We start from the raw sequence: 19436 nt of genomic DNA, 5'->3' as shown, positions 1-19436 counted from the left end.
GACACAGGCCAGCATCTTCTTAGCTTTACAATGATGAGGCATGTTATCTTAGTTAGGGTTTTACTGCTGTGAACAGACACCATGATCAAGGCAAGTCTTATAAAAAACAACATTTAATTGGGGCTGGCTTACAGGTTCAGAGGTTCAGTCCTTTATCATCAAGGTGGGAGCATGGCAGCATCCAGGCAGGCATTGCACAGGCATTGCTGAGAGCTCTCCTCATTCAAAGGCTACTAGTGGAAGACAGACTTCCAGGCAACTAGGGTGAGGGTCTTAAGCCCACACCCACAGTGACACACTATTCCAACCAGGTCACACCTATTCCAAAAAGGTAACACTTCCAAATGGATGGTCCAAGAATATACAAACCATCACACATGTGTATAAGACAGGAAACGAGAGATTGAGAGGGGACACTTTCATTTTTGGACCAAGAAGCTCTTATAGAGCTGACCCATTCCCACCAGGCCTGACCCACTTCCCAGAGATGGCATCCATCCATCCTTGAAGACGGAGTACCTGTGACCTAATGACTTTCTACTTTTCTCCGAGACATCAAGGTTTACCGCCTCAATGCTACACACCAAGGACTGAGCTTTTGGTGTGCCCACAGGTAATACAGGAGACAACTCATACTCACACCATGGTAAGTTCACACCCAGGACTGAGCTCCAGAGAAAAAGCAGAGCAGATCTGTACAGACTGAGTTCTTGTACTCAGTGCTCCTTCCCCCAAGAAGCTTTCTGTGCTTGTTAAAGTCATCTCCTCTGCGGCTTTTCTGTGTCCTTCTTCCATGTTTTGCCAAAACCCCCCAGACACAGACAGAACTCATTATATGTATAATGCTTTGTCAGGAAGGTGTTTCTCAAACTTACAGGATTCTGGAACATAGGACTCCTTACTGGAATCAGACTCTGCACACTGTAGTAAGAGCTGGGGAAAACAAAGATTCTGATCTCAGAGTTGGATCAGAGAAATGGCAACCTTCAGCCCCCGCTGGCCTAGCAAATAAATCAGAGTTTACAGCTAAGTCTGGGAGGCAGGCATGTCTGGCTGGGTTTTCCAACTGTTTCCACCACAATCCATAGCAAGAAATACCTTTCCTATGGTGATCTGGTAAGAAGACAAAAACACACATATGTGAACAATTGAGGGAAAAACTTCCACAAAATAACTCTAGTCTTTACTCTGTGCAACTGAGGTACAATAAAAAAAGGTATTGATTCTTTGTTCCTGATACCTGGCACTGAACCCCTAAAACCCATGGAATTTCCTGCCTCTTGTCTCTTGTATGCTAATGAGGTGGCTCATGGCCAGCAGGCAGTGGATGTCTTCAGGATGAGGACCAGTTGCCAGGAAAGTGAACCACAGTGATTAGAGTTGGAACTCCCATCTCCACTCCCCAGCCTCCAGCCACTGGACAGAGACTGACTTCAGCCATTTCAGTTCATGATTCAATCCATCACATGTGCACAGTGAAACTGTTGTCAGAAAATGTGGAAGAGTGACCTCTGGGGGCCCACCAGGTCCCTGAAACAGGATGTGATGGGCTTCTTGAGTTTGACACCAACCTAGACATCTCTGGGAGGAGAACATCCTAATAGAGAAAATGCCTCCATCTGATTGGCCTGTGGCTTTTCTGTAGGGCATATTCTTGAGGCTCTGGAGCACCACATTGATGTGGGAGTGCCCAACCTATGAGAGGCAGGGTCACCACTGGCCAGGTGCTAAGTTGTGTAAGAAAGCAGGCTGAGCAAGCCATGAGGGACAAGGCAGTAAGCAGTGTTTCTTCATGGTCTCTGCTTAAGTTCCTGCACTGATTTTCTTCAATGATGGACTGTGCTAAGAAATGTAAACCAAATAAACCATTCCCTCCTCCAAGATGCCTTTGTCATGCGGTTTATCACAGAAATAGAAAGCAACCTAGGACACACACCATTACCTAGAAGGATGAATGCCCCCCCCCCAACCCTATAAGGGCTGAGGCTCTGGAGCACCAAGACCCTTGCAGACTTAGGTAGACAGATTATAGAATGACCTGGGCACTTCACCTGGCTGCTCATCTCTATTCTTGTAATAAACTGGGATGGTAACAGAGCTTTTCTATACAACTTTATACAACTTTATAGCAGATGATCAGACCTTAGCAAGAGTCATGGGACCCCCAAGCTTGTAATCTGCGGGGCAGAGGTATATGTGTGACTTACAGACCACATTTCCTGTTCATACCTGAAGAAGAGGTGCCCCATGGGGCTGAGCTCTCAGCCTTGGGGTCTGTTCAGATAGAATCAGAATTGAATTGCACTGATGTACATCTGTTTTGACCCGAGATTTGAATAACTGGTGTTTGGTGGTATAAAACCAAAACAGTAGATGATTGCAATTCCAGTTTTCTTCATTTTTTTTTTTGTCCTCTTAAGCTTGCTTTTAAAATATTGTTTCTGACCCATGAAACTGATTTCAAAACTACGGTTACAGGAGTTCTTAGGGTCGAGACCTGAGCCCTGGCAGTTCTAACCAGCCAGGTCCAACCACCTGTTCCCAAGACCTGTCTAATAGACAGGTGTGTGGTTCGAATAAAAGATGGCTCATAGGTCCATAAGGAGTGGCTCTATTAGGAGATTGACTTTGTTGGAGGAAGTGTATTTCAGACTATTCCTGCTGTCTGAGGCTCCAGATGTACAACTCTCAGCTACCTCGCCAGTACGTCTATCTGCATGCCACCATGTCTCCTGTCATGATGATGGACTAAACCTCTGAAACTCTAAGACAGGCCCAATTAATTCCTTTACAAGAGTTTCCATGGTCACGGTGTCTCTTTCCAACAATAAAACCCTAACCAAGAGAAGAGGTGATTGTGAAATAGACATCTATTCAACAAGGTCACATTGGAAAGAGCAAGGAAGAGGTGCAGTGAACCTAAGTCTGTCTGTGGGATTCTAACATGACATTTCATCTTAAATAGAAAGCAAGAGTGGGGGGTCTAGAGAGGTGGCCCAATGAATGAGAGTAATTCTCCCTCCTGTAGAGAAACTGAGTTCAATCCTCAGTGCCCACGTGGAGGTTTGCAATCATCTATTATCCCAGGCTTAGGAAACCTGATGCTCTCTGGTCTCCATGGCCACTGGGCACATAGTTGCTGCACATACATGCATACAGGCAAAAAACACTAACACACATAAAATAAGAATAAATCTTTTTTTAAAAGAAGGCATGAGTGAGCATAAGTATGCAGTCAAGGTGTGGCCCCACCTACCACTGGTACATCATTGGCTTGGCTCTGAGCTCCCTTCCTCCTGGTGGTCCTGGAAGTTGTCAGAATTGCATGAAATCTCTGGCTAGCAACAGGGCCTCAGCTTTCCCCCTCACCCAGCATGGGATTCCTGGGGAAATGTTAACTCTTTGGGGCCCATTGCTTCAATAATCTGATAGTGTGTCCCTTCAGGATATTTTCTCCTTTTCTAGGAGAATTACACTGCTTGATCACAACTCACAGCTCAACAAACAAACAAACAAACAAACAAACAAACAAACAAACCCCATGCTTTAAGGCACTAGAAACATTAAGAGCAGCTACATTGCCAGGCACAGCACTTCTGCTGCAATATCCAGAATAGAGGTATCACTGTTGTAAGCTGATGTCCTACTCTGAATGAATGAATGGCTCTTAGTATGGTCCACACTGGCTCAGCACTCACGGTCACTCAATATCAAGAACATTTGGATCCAAACCCAGATATTCACTTCGTGATGGAATTACGGCCAGTTAAAGCCACCATAGCTACCTAGCATCATAGCTACCTAGCATTATAGCCCAGCACCCCTCACCCCTAACTTTAAGGTGTCCCGAGTACTTACATCATTAAGGCTGGGCAGATTTATCTAACAGAAAGCCTATTTTCCAGTAAAATGTTGATCATCTTTGGGAATCTTTTGAACATTCTACTGACAGTGGAATCCAACTGGTTGTAGGGATGTGAGTGTGAGTGAAAGAAACTGCTAAGGTGAAGCACCATCTAAGTCAGACATTGTAGCCTTTTCAGTGTGGCCCCTACCGGGCCATTAAACAGATTAGTTCACTATGGGAACCACTTTAGGTGGGTAAGTGTTGTTAAGACAAATAGGGAACATTTTTGACACCAGGATTGATCAAAGGTTATTGGATGCTTTTTGATGTGGGGTGATTAACTGGACGATCTCTCTCTCTCTCTCTCTCTCTCTCTCTCTCTCTCTCTCTCTCTTTCTCTCTCTTCTGCAGGGGCAGCCCAACTCCAAGTTCTTTCAACAATAGCTGCATTCTATTTTTTTAGATTTGTCTTCTATGTGACCCAATAGTTGGAGATTCGGGAAATACCCAGGTCTCATCTGCAACACATTCCACAGAGCAGATTAGCCCTGCACCTGGCTTGTGGCTCCCAACTCCAAATCCATGTTAGCCCCCATTAGCTTCAGTCAGAGAAGGTGACATTCTCTGACCTTGTCCTAAAATTCCAAGGCTGAACCCTCTCTGAAGCCCATTGACCCTCCTGCACTAAATACACACAATAAATCGCCGCTGAATGATTAAACTGATATTATCCACCGCAGTTTTGATTTGTAGCTGACCCCAGCTAACCTGAAACATCCTGGCCTCAAAGGTTGCCAGGATTGCTAGACAAGGTCAACTTTATCCTAGACTTCTGGAGAACTGTTCCCCCCACTGCGGGTGTCTGAGTCTCCACACTCCAATCCACTATCTCTCACTCTACCACTCCTGGGTTTCCTGAAGCACATAACGCATGCATGAAATACCCACGTACTGTCTTCCAAACGGGGCACGTGAAGATGTATTTCTTCCCTCTTGCAAAGATTGGCTCCATTCTCCCATCTGATTTTAAATTGATGTGACTGCTGTCTGGAAAGGGTTAATGATCACGCGGAAAGGGAGTTCTGTTTACATGGCCTCGCTCTGTAGGAATCCAATTTCTCACAGAAGTTGAGTCCAATCAAAAGCAACACAAAGGGCCAAGGAGGAAATGCTCCCGGGCCCTTAAGACTGTGCTCCAGTGCTCTGCAAAGAGGAGAGCAGGGAACGAAGCTCGCACAGGCAGCAACTGTGAGGAACATGTGCTGAAACTACTGCCTGCATAGCAACAACAAACCCCTTAAATCACAATAAAAATCACATTCCCCTAATCATAGAGCCCAAGGGCTTGGGGTCATCCCATCAGTTGTCTACAGCCAAGGCAGGGGAATTTGTGCCCTTAGCAAACCCTTAGCCAGGGTGATTACATGCAGAGGGACCTAAGTTCTCTGGGCTTGCGTCTCATTCAGCTACGCTTCATTCTCTAATGGCAGATTCCAAAATATGAAACCTACGAGCTCTCCTCTCTGATCTTCCTGAGGGTATTTGACAGGGCACCATCTTTTCCCTAAGCAAAGAGGACCCGAGGATATGTGGGTGGGGCCACTGACAGTAATCATTCCCTGAAGGGCTGCGACTCACAGAAGCTGCAGAGTGAGGGTTTCTCTGGAGATGGTTCAGCTGGAAAGACTGCTGAGCTTGAGCACTGACTGGTGTAAGGTTCCCTGATACCATAAGGGGAAACAAAGGTCCAGGGTAGCCGTCCCATTATTAACCCTGCAAATGCTGTTTTCCTCAGCCTGGGCCTTCTCTGGCTGTAAAAGCATCAGGATTAGGATGCAGGGTTATGTCCGAAAATACAAGAGAGGGCAAAGCGGAGTTACATGTGACAGTGGAAAGAAACATCTTTTTCTCTTTTCTTTCTTTTCTTTTTAAACATAAGACAGTTATTTTGTGCTCCACATACACTGGTAATTTACTGAGTTCAGTAGGGGAAAGTACACTGGAATTTCTCATATATATCTAGTTCCACTTTTGAAGTATCCTTGTTAATTCAGCAGTTAGCACAAGCCCTTTTCAACTTTCAGATGTTCCAATTGTCCATTCGATAAACACAGCTGGGGATGGAACCACCTGGGCATTATACTCTGTCTTTTAATTCTAAGGGTAATGCCATAAGTTCACTTAGCTGTGAGTTCATATAATGCTGTTCACCTAACAGCATTATAAAAATAGAATTTTAATCATGAAATACAGGAAATGGCTTTCTTAACTTTAAATAACACAGTGAATGGAAACAGCTCAACTCAAAACCATTTGTGGCAAGCCTAGCTAAGACACCATGGCTTTATTCTTTTTTTTTTCCTGTTTTCTTTCTTTTTTTTTTTTTTTTCAAGACATGGTTTCTCTGTATAACCCTGGCTGTCCTGGAACTAACTCTGTAGACCAGGCTGGCCTTGAACTCAGAAATCCACCTGCCTCTGCCTCCCAAGTGCTGGGATTAAAGGTATGCACCACAGTTCCTACATATCTTGCCATGGATGGTGAAGCACACTGCGGGCATCTCTGACACGTTTTCAGTGACTTTCCAGAGAGGTCAAAGATCAACAATATCATCATCACTGCGAGTGACACAATCCAGAAAAGCCCAGGTCTCAGCTCAGACATCAGCTCTGAGCCTGTGCATTTATTGGAACCCCAAGGGCTATATGTATATGCTGGGGCTCTTTATATAGCGAGTTTGTGTCTCAGAGGAAAGGTTAGGCTAAAGAAAGCAGGCAGAACACACACACACACACACACACACACATACACACACACAGGGTTGGAGGAGGGTGTTCTGGAGAAGTTGGCTGGAGACTGAACAGGAGAGTTTGGAACTAAGAAAGTCTTGGATACAGTTATTTGGAGACATCTGCTTTGTGGTCTCCAAGAAACAGAGGCAATATTGGTTTTTGAAATGGGAGAGAATTCTGTGCAATATCATTTGAGAAACCTTGGTGTGCTTCTGAAAGGGAACCAAACCAGGCTAACCAGCTCTGCACAGTGATCTTCCAAGTGGGCTGTGGGGTTGGAAGAACACAGGATTTCTTATGTCTTCTATTTTGGCCTGCGCTCCTTCCCCTTCTGGGTGTCTGCAATCCAGTCTGGGTGTGAGACTTGCAGCTTCCAGGGTCCTGAATCAGCTCTTCTCCCCCTCCAAGAGGCAGCACAGGCTGTTGCCCTCTGGATACTCAGGATTTATGCAACCAAGATCAATTCCTTTTCTGGCAAGCATGAGACCCTCACTGTGCACTCACCCTGCTCCTCTGTGCCTGAGCCTTTGCTTGGCTGGAGCTGCCACACAGCAGCCCCCATATTTCGTGGCTTCAGCATCCAGGCAAGTGTCCATGAAGGAGGGAAGCATAACCACCGAAACGTGGCGCAAACACAGCGTCCGCATTCTGTTGTGGGCGAGCACGCTGAGTGATTTGCAATGGCTCTCCCGGGAGTTGGTTGTCAAATTTTTGGTGTGTTCAGGAAATGTCTGCCACATTTTACATCAACATTTTCAAACTGCCAGCGAGTGAAGTGTTGAATGCTAACAATGAGGAATGGATGGATCTCAGCAGCCACTGGGAACGGTCCAGGGTAACACAAAGTAACTTGTTCTAATACGCATGTGAAAGTGTGTACACACACACACACACACACACACACACACACACACACTACTTTGATATCCTGATGTCATGTGAAGTTTTTATAGAGAATGCAAGTAGAACAGCTATCTACTGTGGCTTTTGGCTATCTCCTGTTACTTATATTTAGAGATTCAGAATTGTCAACATCAGTCCAAGCATAGATATTTACCAGTGCTTTAGATACTGGGCTCTGTCACTCATCGGCTTCAGAGCTTTTGCATTACCAGCACCTCAATTACTCAGGATTCTAGTCTAATTTAACTCCTACCCAGAAGCACTCAGTTCCAGCTGGGACCAGCATCCTCTTCTCCTCATGTCTGCCCTTCACCAGGGCAAGTATGGGCCAGCTGTAAGATCCACTTGCCCTTGTGTTAACTGCACGATACAGATATTTGTGGTTCATCTCCCACTGGTTGCAGGAGAGGAACAACAGCGGAAGAAGGATGTGAACTCAGAGTCCTGTGCTTCTCAAGCTTGTTGGTGTCTTAATGCTGGTGGGGTTCCAACTGCGGTCTCTAGATCCACAGCACACACGTCTCCTGAGAACTTGTACGACTCAGGCCCTGCTTCAAAATGACAGAAAAAAAAAAACACTCTGAGGAGTGGACACAAGATTCTTCATGTGGATCCCATGCCTCAAACACGCTAGGCAAGTGCCAACCCCTGAGCTGTAGCTCTGGTCAATCCTCCATGAATGATACCATTGTATGTATGGTCAAATGTGAGAAGCAGTCTTTTTCTTTCTCTATTTAAATTCTTTTAACATTATGTCTGTTTCTGTGAATGTGTGAGGACAGGTGCCCAAAGAGACTAGACAGGACACTGGGTCCTCTGGATCTGAAGTCATAGGCACTATGAGCCACTTGAGTCAGGTGTTGGAACCAAACCCAGTCCCTTGTGAGAGCAGCAAGGGCCCTTAGCCACTGAGCCACCTCTGGAGTCCCAAAGAATCAGGCTATCAGCCTTGTGCTGGTGTGTTCTGTGATATCTGTTACCATACCTTGCTTCCTGACTGGGACACCATATCAGTTGCATTGAAGCTATGAAAACACCAGTGATGGCTGCTGCACACACAGCTCTCCCAGTTCCAGTCAAGATGGCTTGATCTGTCCCCCAGGGAACACATTCAAGCAGAAGCAAACAAATAAAGAAACCCCCTCTCATGTTGGAGAAGTCAGGACTGGTAGACATCTCATCACCGTCTTGCTCCCATGTCCTGAGATCTCAGTGGTCACTGTATACGGAACTTTCTAGACAACCCCACTTGTGTAAGAATCACTCCCATTGACATAGTCACATCTGTTCTGTGCACAAAGTAACCATTAGCATGAGCCAATTGTACAGCTCAGAACACTGAGGCCCTGAGTTGGTAAATGACACTGATTCTGTGTAGTAGGATTCCTTCGACTGAGTAGCCTGAGTTCAGGACACTGTACTAAAGTCCAACTCATAGGCACTTAACACCCTGGTTCCTCAATTTCACCTTTGCCCAACTCAACAAGAGTGGAAGCCTCCCCTCTGCTAAGGGAATGAAAGCCATCAGCTGCCATTTGACCCCAAAGGACACATGCGTGAGCCGCTACCTCCAGGCTTTAGAAGAGTCTTTGCTGCCTGTACCCTCACTCCTGACATGCAGATGTAGGCCTGCCTCATGCTCTGAGGCTTCAGAATAAGAAAGGGCTCTGCAGACCATGGAAACACTATAGGGGATGACATGATGGTTCATACCCCAATCCTTAATATCTACCGCTCCCCCTGTGGAGGCCTGGGCTCCTCCGCCTGGCCCATCCATCCCTCCTCAGGCACCAAACCCCTTTCCAAAATGTCTTCACCTTTCACGTGACACCAACACTCAAATCCCCCATTCCAACTAAACGAGTGAGAAAGCCCTTTTCCGCCAGGTTTTGCTGGTGCCCCGGCAAACTCAAAGCCAGGATAAAATTTCCAGGCCGGTGCATGTGTGTGTAATTGCTTCCTGTGAGGAAGACGCTGGAGCCTGCTCCAAATGAGGTGCTAATGATGAGCACCATGGGGTTGTAACTGTGTGAAGGCGCATCTGGACTGACTGCATCACACTGGTTTTTTTTTTTTTTTTTTTTTTTTTTTTTTTTAACATGGATGTGGCCCTTGGTGTAGGCCATCCACCCAGTGTGCAGGAGCAGCCTAGCCTAGCCAAACCAGAAGCCACCAGGGCGCTTTTCTTCTGCTGAGGACTGGATCCTCTGGCTCCCTATTGTGTCCCTTATCATGAGAGGGGCTACTTAAAGAAAGAGAATGGAAACCTCTTAGAGGATGCTCTAGCAAGCCACAAGGAGTCAGGATATCTGGGAGTTATCTGAAAGCCTAGGCTTGTGTGAAATTTACTTTCACGACGTTCTGGAAGATAGACGAGTAGCATAGTTTCCTGGTTTTGTTTTAGGCTTTTTTCCCTCTGTAATAAAATAGGCTTAATAATACTCTTATCTCATTTCATTCCCCTAAAAGCTCTCAGAGGGAATTTCACATCTGTGGAGCAGAAACTTAAAGAGTCTGTAGTAAGAACGTATGTCCAGCTACCTTATCTTGTGAATAATGAGACAGCAAGCAGCTTAGAGAGACAATGCCTCCCTGAGACAGAACCCTCACCCACTGTGTGTGTGTGTGTGTGTGTGTGTGTGTGTGTCTTTGTGTGAGATGGGGATGAGGACTTCTGTATTAAGGGAGATGTTGTTCCTGTTTCCAAGTTTGGCTGTGATAGGCCTTGCTCTTCCCAGTGTCTCTCTTTACAACAACTTCTTCTAACCAAGAAGCTCTGGTGTAGCAGGTTCAGAGCCTTGACCTTTGCCAGTGACCCACCTGAATCAGCTCTCAGATACTTTCAAACAAACCATCTTGTTGTCTAGGTCCTTACTGTCTAGGGTCCCAGCCAGCCATGCCAAACACTGTACTCTTTCTATGAGCAAGCTAGCACCTGGCGTTCAGACGTAGGGAGTCCAACTGACAGCATCAAAATAAAGTTCTAATTTATTCTGACCATGCTTTATGCTGTCTTTACTTCATGAAGTCACACTTTAGGTTAGCTTTTAGCTCTGGGCAAGTTCTTATGTTAAGCCTTAACACAGGATGATGGAACTAGGAGCTAGATAGAGGCTTCATGGATGGAACTGAGGTTCTCATAAGAAGAACCTATGAGTCAGGAAATGGGTCCAACCACATGGGCCACATTCGTTCTGCCACGCCCACTGCTGGACCCTGTCGCTTTGCTGCTTGGACACACACACACACACACACACACATGTTCACCCTGTTACTTGATCCCGAGATTGTTTGGCGGGAAATCGGGTTCCCTCCCCCTTCCTTTATAACTGGATGTCGAAACTAGTAAAATTGGGCTTTGAACAGGATGATCTTGCCTTGGCCTCGTTCTTTCTCCCTCCCCGTCTAGCTTCCTCTCTTTTCAGCTCGAGCTGCCATCCTCAGTTGAACCGTTCACGTTGCGGACTGCTGGTCGGGCCGCAACAGGCCACCAAATCTGTAATTATGTTGATGCTAGACTTCCAGTTGCAACTTCTGTGAGAAATATTGTTTAGCAGCTATCTAGTCTCTGGCATTTTGTTGTAGTATCCTGAATAGACTAAGGCAAACAGGACACTTAACTATATAAGAAAAGCCACTGTGAGAGCTTTCTGATAGAGCCATCTGGAATGAACAGAACAGCTACGGTTTGGATACTACAGACAATTCAGATTAGGAATTCATTTCAGCCAACTGACTTGACATGAGTTCCCTTCATCTTGTTAAAAGGCAAAAAGAGACTTCTGGAATGTTCCCTTTATCTTGTTAAAAGGCAAAAAGAGACTTCTGGAATGTTTGCAGCATGAGGTTAATGGGAGACATTAATGTTTTCTAAATGCTCTCAAGAAAGACACTGGGCATTGGCATTCATCTATATTCTAAGGAGGGATTTGGCTGTAGAGTGTCATGCTGAACACAAGAAGATATGTTTCATTAAGACTGTAGCTCCATCTTTTAATTAACTTCTTGTTCCTGTCTTTGGTGAAATATTAATTATTTTTTAATCATCACCAGGATGTGCTTTAAGGAGAAGCAGCTGGACTCATCTACCCGTAGCTTCATTATACAGATAGGTGTTATAATAAGTAACTTAATTAGCTTGTCACTGCTTGCATAAAATATGGCTGTATTTGGAGAACTATTGCTTTGCTGATCCAAGGTTAATTAAAAAATAGAATGTACAAGAGGCCAGGTTAAGCAGAGTTGGTGGTGACCTGGTATTTGCCTGGCCAGATCAAGAATGCCTCTTCATTGGGCCAGAACTGAGAACCAGCATGGAAGAGTTCAAAATGCCCTGGACTGTCCATGTCAGGAAGAACTGGAGGGCCACCAACACCAACTCCACTGGGAAGGATGTCACCTATGGTGACTGCTGCTCTTTCCACATCAAGGTTTCTTATTCTGGACCCCTGGGCAGAGCCCTAGTTCTATCCTCAGGATGGGAGGGGAGTGGTAAACGAAACTCTTTTCTCAAGTGGTTCTTTATTATCCTGTGAGGTCTGGGCATGTCTGAATGAAAAGCTGATAAAACAGGGAAAGCACGTAGCTAGCAACGGCTGAGTACTTTCTATGCACTTGGGATGGAACTAGGAAATTTGCACATAATAACTCATAAAGATCCCTACAGTTCTGTATAGCAAATAGGTCTATCCCCATACTAGGGATCTGAAGCTGAAGCAGAGAGATTCAGTAATTTGGCCAAGGTTACATGGATAGTCAATGGTAGAACCAAGATTTAACGCATATAGTTTGGCTGCAGAAGATAATTCTTGACTTCTGATCCTCCTTAAAAATTGTGTTCAAGTGGTTTATTACCATAACATGCTGCTTGGTGATAATAGCCCGGAAATAGTGTTATTCCTGAGAGAGAAGTCTCTTAAAGCGCAGTTACTCTGCAGGAAGAAACCACCTTCCCATAACCAACAACCTGATAGAGAACCAGAAGATTTATCCCTAATAATAAAACTAAGGAGCTAGGCTAGGCCTGGAAGAATTGTCTTACTCATTCCTTGTCAATACATGGGTGTATTTAATGTTTATAGCCACTTTTGTTTGGGTTTGTAATTACGCAGTGGGCCATTAAGGGTTGATTTGATTCCATAATCACTCACGTCTTCTACCAACTCATTTGGAAGAATAAATGTGCTGCACATGGCTTTGGGCACTTTGAGATAAGAGCACACTGTAGCCTTTGCAACTGGCTCATTGAATGAGGGTTGGAAAAATGTGGAAATCTCAACCTGAGGTGCTTACGAGGTAGGCCAGGATGCTGTTAGCATCATCCCCCAAGTGCTGACTGTGCAGTTTGGTGATTGGCAGGAAGTGTCCTGTCAGACATATGCTTCCTTCATGGACTGGAGATGTGTTAGGATTGACCCAGAAGATTTGTCCATACTTCTGAGAAAATGACCCCAAATCATTTGCTCTGATTCCTCCCGGGCCCCTGGACCTGAGCCCCAGGATGGTGTGCTGACTCTGGATTAGGATGGCTGAGATTTATTTTAAATTTAACTATCTGCTCAATGCCGCTATTGTATTTCTTCGAGCTGTTATTAATTTGCCTGAGAGTGATGTGTGGTTTGGAGTGGGTGGTATTGATGTGGTTTGTCAGACAGGATGCTGAATGCAGGGCACGAGCTTGGGGAGGAGGAAAAGGAGACCTGTTAAAACATGTCAGTTAACATGACTGTGGCTGTGAATCACAGGGCACATGTTGCTACTATTTGGATAAATAGGGTCATTTTTGTTATGATTATGGGATCCAAAAGGTGGGGAATTACATATAAGGATGGGAAGCTGTTATGGAATTTAAAATCTAGGCATGAAGACATACAATACAAGAGTACACAGTAGCTCCCTTCCCCCTCAAGGACACTTCCACCCCTCACAGATTCAAGAAATGATGATTATTATCCAGTCTTATGTTCTAAGCGTTCTCCCATACAAGGAAACATTTAACTTATAAATTTGGCATAGTAAGAGACTAACAACCACAGTTAAGACTAACATATGACAATCCAACAATATATACTCTGAGGAAAGTTACATGAATATGTCTGCTCTTCCTCCAGCAATCTGACTGTGCTGTGCTTTCACACACACGTGGGATGGGGACTGGGTGGGCAAGACTAGCATCCACAGGATGTTGCTCCTCAATGACTGTAGTGAGTGATGGAAGCAATGAAGAGTAGCCGTCTTAGCTAGGGTTTCACTGCTGTGAACAGACACCATGACCAAGGCAACTCTTACAAAGGGCAGCATTTAACTGGACTGGCTTACAGGTTCAGAGGTTCAGTCCATCATCATCAAGGTGGGAGCAGGGCAGCATCTTGGCAGGCATGGTGCGGGAGGAGCTGAGAGTTCTACATCTTCATCTGAAGGCTGCTAGTGGAAGACTGGCTTCCAGGCAGCTAGGATGAGGGTCTTAAAGCCCACAACCACAGTGACACACCTATTCCAACAAGGCCATACCTACTCCAATGGGACTATACCTTCTAGTAGTGCCACCATATACAAACCACATATAAAGCACACACACACACACACACACACACACACACACACACACACACACACACAGTATAAGCAACAGTATAAGCATATATAAACCATATATATATATATATATATATATATATATAATGCATATTTAAACCATAATAGTAGCCTATGCTAGGATTAGGAAAGTCAGGACCATGAGCACCAAACAGCAAAAATGTTCTGGCTATAGCTCTTGCTTTCCTTGAGGTGATAGAGCTAGAATATGGCAGAGAGCATCTTCACTTTGGCAGCAGAGGTAGCCTGGAGGGATGGCACTGGGAAGTTGAAAGTTTAACAAAGTGTGACACATCCCACTCACCAGTTGAGGGGAGGGTTGTGTGTGTGTGTGTGTGTGTGTGTGTGTGTGTGTGTGTGTGTGTGTGTGTTTGTGGGGCAGTGGACTGTGCCACCGGACAGAAGAACTGGTAGGTATAGTAGCAAGTTCAGAACCCTGGTAAATCTCATAACTGAGAATGGGCAGGAATTCAAAATAGGAGTTCTACCAAGTTCTTGTCCTGGAACATGTGGTCACAACACCCCTCTAAGAGGACCATGACAAACAGTCATATAGCATAGAACCCAGAGTTCTCCATGCTAATGAGGTATCTAGATAGGACCTGAGTGTTTAGCCAATGATCTTCCCTTCCTGGGTATCCCTTCCTGCAAAAAAGCATTTCATCTCTCTTTCACCCTGAGTAGGACATGCATCCTCAGTTTGGGCAAGAAAGGACTGTTTCCTTCATCAAGGACCACTGTGGGGGTTGGGGGGAGGCCTTCATCTTAAGAGCCACACCTAAGTCTCCCAAAGAAACCCCTTCAGACTCCTGGCACCTGGCATTCCCTCCTCCCTCGGAGCTAAGTCAGATTCCACCCCATCCTGAGCTCATCACAGGCTCATAGGCCCAGTACTCAAACTCCTTGTGGTTCCCAGCAACATTTGGGTATACAGGAGTTTGAGAACCACAGCCTACATCCCAGCTCCTGCTGTTTCTCACATGGGCTGGGCCTCCTATCCTAGACTGTGTTTCACCTTCCCTGAGTGGTGTGTTCGTGTAGCTGGCACACCAGCGGCAAGGAAGAAATGCAGCCAGATGCTTCTGTGTTTTGCCTCCCCTAAGGCCAGGCAGAAACCCAGACTCACATTTTTTTGTTTGTTTGTTTTTATTTTTTGTTGTTGTTGATGAAGATGACTTTGAGGTTGAAAGGTATTGTGTTAAGAAACAAATCTTAAGTGGTGTGATGTATAGAACCTATTTTCTGTGATACGGGAGAGGCATTCTGTCCTCCCTGTCCCCTGTCCTCTCAACCTTATCACTGGCAGCCACTGATCTACTCTCTATTGTCATACTTCTTCCTGGCTCAAGCTGGTTAGAAGACAACCTTATGGATTGTTCCTCACCATTCACCTCATTTGAGTCAAGATCTCTTTGTTGGTTTTCCATTGAATGTGCCAGACTGGTTGTCCCATGAGGTTCTGGAATTCTCTCATCTCTGCCTTCAAACTCCCTGTAAGAGCCCTGGGATTACTGATGCTAATGTTATATGCCTAAATTTTACATGGGGTTCTGGGGATTTGAACTCAAAACTTCAGACTTGCTTGGCAAGAGTTTTTAACCACTGAACAATTTCCCCAGTCCTCACATTCTCTCTCTCTTTCTTTCTTTCTTTCTTTCTTTCTTTCTTTCTTTCTTTCTTTCTTTCTTTCTTTCTTTCTTTCTTTCTTTCTTTCTTTCCTTNCTTTCTTTCTTTCTTTCTTTCTTTCTTTCTTTCTTTCTTTCTTTCTTTCTTTCTTTCCTTCCTTCCTTCCTTCCTTCCTTCCTTTCTTTCTTTCTTTCTTTCTTTCTCTCTCTCTTTCTCTTCCTTTCTTCCTTCCTTACTTCCTTTCTTCTTTCCTCTTTCTCCTCCTTCATTTTTTCCTCCCTCCCTCCCTTCCTTTCATTTCCCTCCCTCCCTTCCTCCCTCCTTTCCTTCCTTCCTTCCTTCCTTCCTTCCTTCCTTCCTTCCTTCCTTCCTTCCTTCCTTCCTTCCTCCTTCTTCCTTTCTTATTCTCTCTTCCTCCCCTCCTTTTTCTTTCCTTCCTTTCTTTCCCTTCCCCCTTCCTCCCTGCCTCCATTCCTCCGTCTCTCCTTCCTTCCTTCCTTCCTTCCTTCCTTCCTTCCTTCCTTCCTTCCTTCCTTCCTTTTCACTTCCTCTCTCCCATCTTGCCCACTTGTCTCCTTTCCTTCCCCCATCTTTTCTTTCATTTCCTTCTTTATTTACTTTGCAGTATCAGTGTTCAAACCCTGGTACACGCTAGGCAAGTACTACACCACTGAACTACATTTCTTAACCTTTCATTTATCTTTTGAGTCTCATGATGAAGCCTATACTGGACTTAAAACTCAAAATCTGACTGTATCTGCCTCTCAGGGTAGGCACTCCTTACTCAACTCCCCTTCTTAGCTCATATATAATTTATATTCTGCCTCTTTGTGGTTTTGTCTCATGGCTTCAGGCAGGCCAGCACAGACATCGTTGCTAACTACTTGCTTCCTCGTGCTCAGTATCTGTGCAGTGGTATTTCTGGGTTCACTCACAGTTGGAGATGCCCCTCTGTGTTCCTTACTGGGAGCACAACATCTAAACATTGACCCAGTAAAGAAGAATGGGAACTTTGCATGTGGAGATACTCTAGGTTTATGGTGGGGATAGATTGCCTTCCCAACAATAATGTCTTCGGATTGAAATTAGCATATAAACAAGTTCCACTTTTTAACCAATCCTAACTCAAAACTACAATAAGTTTATAAATTTAAAGATATCCCACTGGTCCACTCAAACAAAAACAAGGTTAGTTCTAAGTCTGCAGTTGCTATCCATGACCACAGGATAGCATATTGTCAAAAGCTAATTTGTTTGGGGGAAGACCTCCCCATCCCAGCAGAATGTAGAATCTACGAGACAAGGCAGAGAGAGAGGCATGATGATACATAATTCTGTGACAATTAATGTGATGGTTCTTTTGTAGGGAATCACTAATCAGGAAGCACACCTCTGAGCATTACTTTACCGCTGGGGTCTCAACTTTGATCTCCTCAAAGCACAGGGCAATCTAACCCCCCACCACTGGAAGGGACCTGAACAATAATTTCAGGGCAGGGAGCCACTTCCACCTTTTCTATATGCATTTTATAGAATTCCTGAGTGACTTGGAGTACAGAAATCTACCACTATATGCTGAAAGACAGTTTACTTTTGCAGGGATGGTTTTCAGGGGCACATATGAATCTGTACTGGTGGCAACAGCTCACCTTAATAGTGTTTATTTTGTACCAGGTGGGGTGGTAACATTGATTCATTTTGACAACTGTGAAGGAGGTAAATTTATTATCTATATTATATATTTGGGAGAACTGACATTTGCAGAGGCTAAACAATTTTTCAAGGTTATGTAGCTAGGAAGTAGTGAGACAAGTTTGAGACTTAGGAGCCAGACCAAGCAAGGCCTGCACCACTTTCCTTATGCAATTGTAAGGGTTTGAATGTGAATGGCCTCTATAGGCTCATAGGGAGTCACACTATTAGAAGGTGTGACCTTGTTGGAGAAAGTATTTTACTAAGGGAGGACTTTGAGGTTTCAAAAGCTCAACCCAGGCCCAGTGTCACTCTCTTCTTCTTGCCTGAGGGTCCAGATGTAGAACTCTAAGCTACCTCTCCAGTCCCATGTCTACCTGCATACCACCATTGCTTCTTGCCATGATGACAGTAGACTAAACCTCTGAATTAGAAACCAGCCTCAATTAGATGCTTTCCTTTATAAGGGTTGCCATGGTTATGGTGCCTCTTCACAGCAATGGAGCCCTAACCAAGACTGGCAATGTTGGACCTAGAATGCATCAGATAGCCTTAGGTTTTCCTGGTTTCCATGGAAAGTTATGTTGTGGAAGAGCCTTGTGTTGGGGTTCATGTGATGGAGAAGTAAGCTCCTTAATTAGAGTCCCCACCCAAAGTGAAGGACTGCCTTCCTGACTGCTGACAAACTAACACTGGCTCTGCCTGCTTTACAAGGCCATCGAGACATTCATAGGTGTGTGAAAGTGCTCTGTAATCTATAACTTATTGTTATTGCTCCCAACTGCTCAAAAACACAGATCTTGGCTTCACTATTCCTCAAAGCAACAGACCTTAACTTCCAAGGGTCAGGTAGCATGAGCTATGTATGGCTTGAATACACTTTTGCTCCCAAACTCACACTGAATGTAATTGGGGTGGTGTTGGGTGGGGAGACCTTGTAGACGGTAGTTGGGTAATGAAGAAGTATCCTATGGAAATGAATTAACCCGAGTGAGTTCGGGGTCTTATAGAACTAGATAAACCACTGTGAAGTAGGACTGATATGAAGCATGGCGTCCCATTGAGTTTTCCTTTCTCTATGTGCACACTTGTGCCCAATCCTACACTGTGATTTGGGGCAGACAAGTCTTTTACCAGAAGCCAAGCAGATGCTTATACCACATCTAGGATGCCCCAATGTCCAGAACCATGAACTCAAAGTAGCCCCCTTTCTTCAGAAACTATGTGGTCTCAGATGTCACATTATAGTAACCGACCATGCCTTGGGACTATGTCAGTTCCAATCATTGCCCATCCTGTGATGAGATGCATGGTGAGGACCCACTGGGCAAGCAAGAGTCTGCTTCCACATAGTGCTTAGGGAAAGGGAGGGGGCACTGAGATCAGGCCTGATTTATCCTGTGCTGATCATGACTTAAAGCAGAGACAAATGAAGACAAAGGAGCATGGTGTGATAGGTTTAAGATGTGGTGGAGGTACCCGCAGACATGGCCGGCCAGAATAACTTCTGTTGAGGGAATACCTGCAATCAAAGTGTTTCTAAAACACCTTGAAGCAACCACAGTGGGAACATTAATCCCCGCCAGCGGTTTGGATAATATTTCATCCTTGAGGCATGCCTAGCCCTGGCTCCTGGGATGGAGAACTGGGCTGGGAGCCATACAAGGAAGCAAATCTCCTGGCCTGGGACACAGCATGCGATGAAAAGCTTTGACCGAGGATAAGAGAAAGAGTTCTGGATGGGAGCATGTGCGGCTGAACCCAAACTCATAACTCACAGCACCTTCTATTGAAACCAGGCCTCCTGCCCATCACTCACACAAGTTCTTACTCCCAGCCCATCAGTTAAGGAAACTGTTATGAAAATAACAGTGAGTAGAGCCGGAGGGCTGTGACTCTGAAGAAGTCATCCCTCCTGTGCTGAGATGAGGGACCATGACATCTGGTATGGTCCTAGGGAAGAATCAGGGACTCCAGTTAAA

This window comes from Mus caroli, chromosome 11 (assembly GCF_900094665.2).
Source record: "Mus caroli chromosome 11, CAROLI_EIJ_v1.1, whole genome shotgun sequence".
In the NCBI taxonomy this organism is placed as follows: Eukaryota; Metazoa; Chordata; class Mammalia; order Rodentia; family Muridae; genus Mus; species Mus caroli.
The sequence above is the reverse complement of the archived record's forward strand: the minus strand, read 5'-3'. Positions refer to the sequence as shown.